The 2368-nt window shown below is 39.8% G+C and overlaps 1 long non-coding RNA gene across 1 annotated transcript; it reads left to right on the top strand.

Annotated features, from left to right (window-relative positions):
• Positions 1 to 202: 202 nt before the first annotated feature.
• Positions 203 to 1956, top strand: LOC141614856 (uncharacterized). Its single transcript, XR_012529415.1, has 2 exons — positions 203 to 277; positions 1691 to 1956. It is a non-coding gene; the product is annotated as an uncharacterized LOC141614856 (long non-coding RNA).
• Positions 1957 to 2368: the final 412 nt, after the last annotated feature.

The raw sequence follows: 2368 nt of genomic DNA, 5'->3' as shown, positions 1-2368 counted from the left end.
GTCACGAGTTTGAGGCCATGTGTAGTTGGTAGTTAGGCCGAGTTTGAGGTTGTCATAATAACTTTTGAGCCGTGTCCATAAATTGTTTTGACGCTAGTTTGGTTTATTTAAAATATAATTAAATTAATTTCCGTCTCATATTTTATATAAAGATAATTCGTTAATATCGTCCTTTCACATAATTATTTTAGGTGGCTCATAAGTGGTTGAAGAGGAAGAGTAATTTTGGGTTTTAGAAGCTTTCTCAAGTTATTACTTGTCTCTTTGCTAGCGTAAGGTAACTATTCCGAGTTACTCGACGAATTAATGTCACATTAGTAGTTGATGTTGTGCCTGTTGTTTGTTAAGTGTTTAGGTGATTGATAATGTGTTACTTTCGTTTTTTTCACATGATAGAAATTAGAAATATCATGAGAATTATATTGTGATAAATTTTATGGTTTGGGCCAAAGTAGGCAAAGACTCTGAGCTGGGCCAGATTGACCGAACGAGTTTGGTCAAACTAGGTTTAAACCAGTCAGCCTCGATTTGACCGATGACCCGTCGCGGGACTCGGGTCGAGGGTTTGTCTTTGAGGTAAGATTGGTTGTTATTGGAGGTTTTATGTTATGCCTTGATATTTGTAATTATCATTTCACATGTTGGTTGTTGGATGCTTTGGATGCCTTATGCTTGAGTCTTGTTTGCCTTTAGCCATTGTAGTTTATTCTCATGGACTATGATATTGATGGTTAGCTATAATTTGGTTATTGATGACATTGAGGATATGGTTGGATTGTCTGCTGAATAGACATTTATATAGCCTTTCACATGATAGAATGTTAGCATTTATGTTGGTAAGTTGGATTCTTTGCCCTCTTATGGTTAATTGGGTATCCTACTTGTCTTGTGTGGTGAGGGCTAAAGTATTCAAGCTGGGACTAGCTGGGACTAGGTCCTAGGTGAGTATTTCGGCCTTCATCATAGATAGGTCATTATAGTCTTTGACGAGTGTATGTTCACTGCTTAATAGCCTCTGTGTTCCTGACTTGGTGGGTTTATATCCAAGTTGGGGCATGACCTCGTTACTTATTTTGAGAGTAAGTGGTCAGCTTAAGTACTAGCCAACCCTTTGGTGGACTCCTTAGGGTACTCACATGGTTTTATAAAATTGTGGGTCTTGGGTGCGGTGGTGTGTATCCGCATGTCTAAGTCTGCGCAGATTTTAGGCTAGGGTTGTGTTGTGTCTTGGCCATGTTTTGATAGAACCGCTGAGCCAAGATACCGGTTCGATTACCTTCCCTACCTCGTGGTATAGACTCGAGTTACAGAGTGACTATTGACCGTACTAAGAACTTATGCCTGTCTTTGATATATTGCCCTTTCCTGTTTGATGATTCTATGAATCATAGAAGGTGAGATGCAAGCCGGCTATGGTTGATAGAGTTTGGATTCCTGGATGTTATGTGATTCACATGATAGTGTAGTATGAGTCGGTCTAGTATTCACATGCTAGGACTATGTGGTGTTATATTGTTGTTCACATGATAAGCACGATTGTCTAGCATCTATATGCTAAGGCATTGTGTGATTCGTATTCATATTATTATGTATACATGTTATATTAATTATGACATTTCGTGGCTGGGAGAACTCGGAGTTACTCCCCACTGACTGTGGCTTTCGTATTTGTATAAAATGCGAATGACAGGTAGGTGATGCATATATTGGGTACATGGACGAGCTAGCGAGCAAAGTAACCTTGGAACCTAGATTGGCTTTATTTTATTGTGACCCTTAAATACTTTTTATGTTACATACATTTTAGGGACATATGTCTCCCTCTTTACATTTGGTTGTATAATTTGCTATTCGCGACTTTAGCGATGGTTATGTTATGACTCTTCTAGTTAGACCTTGTATGTTTGACACCTTCCAATTTGGATATCTTTATAACAGGTTCAGGTTTTAAAATTACAGGTTTTTACTCAATTGAACCTATTACAAACATATCCATGCAGTTTTATTCTAGAATTACGTGTTTACTTTGCCGCGATAGGCTAGGGTGTCACAAAGAGGCTCTCCTTGAAGCTCTCTGAAATGTGGTAAAGGGGAATGAGAAGCCGATGGATGCTACTCAGCTCAGCATCATCATTGCTCGCTTCAACCCTCCCACATATGAAGGGGTAGGTGAACCAAAGCTGCTCGAGAAGTGGCACCGTGATATTGAAGCTCTCATGGAAATGGTTAAGTGCCCCGAAGACATGATCGTTGAGCAGGTAGTATGCTACCTGAGAGGTGAAGCTGCTGTTTGGTGGCAAAACGTCAAGGAAGATGCTTGAGCTTATTACCAGGCTGAGGGTATGGGAGTTATTCCTTGGTCTGGGTT

This window comes from Silene latifolia, chromosome 11 (genome assembly GCF_048544455.1).
Source record: "Silene latifolia isolate original U9 population chromosome 11, ASM4854445v1, whole genome shotgun sequence".
Taxonomy (NCBI): domain Eukaryota; kingdom Viridiplantae; phylum Streptophyta; class Magnoliopsida; order Caryophyllales; family Caryophyllaceae; genus Silene; species Silene latifolia.
Note: the sequence above shows the minus strand (reverse complement) of the source record. Positions and strands in the feature narration are given on the sequence as shown.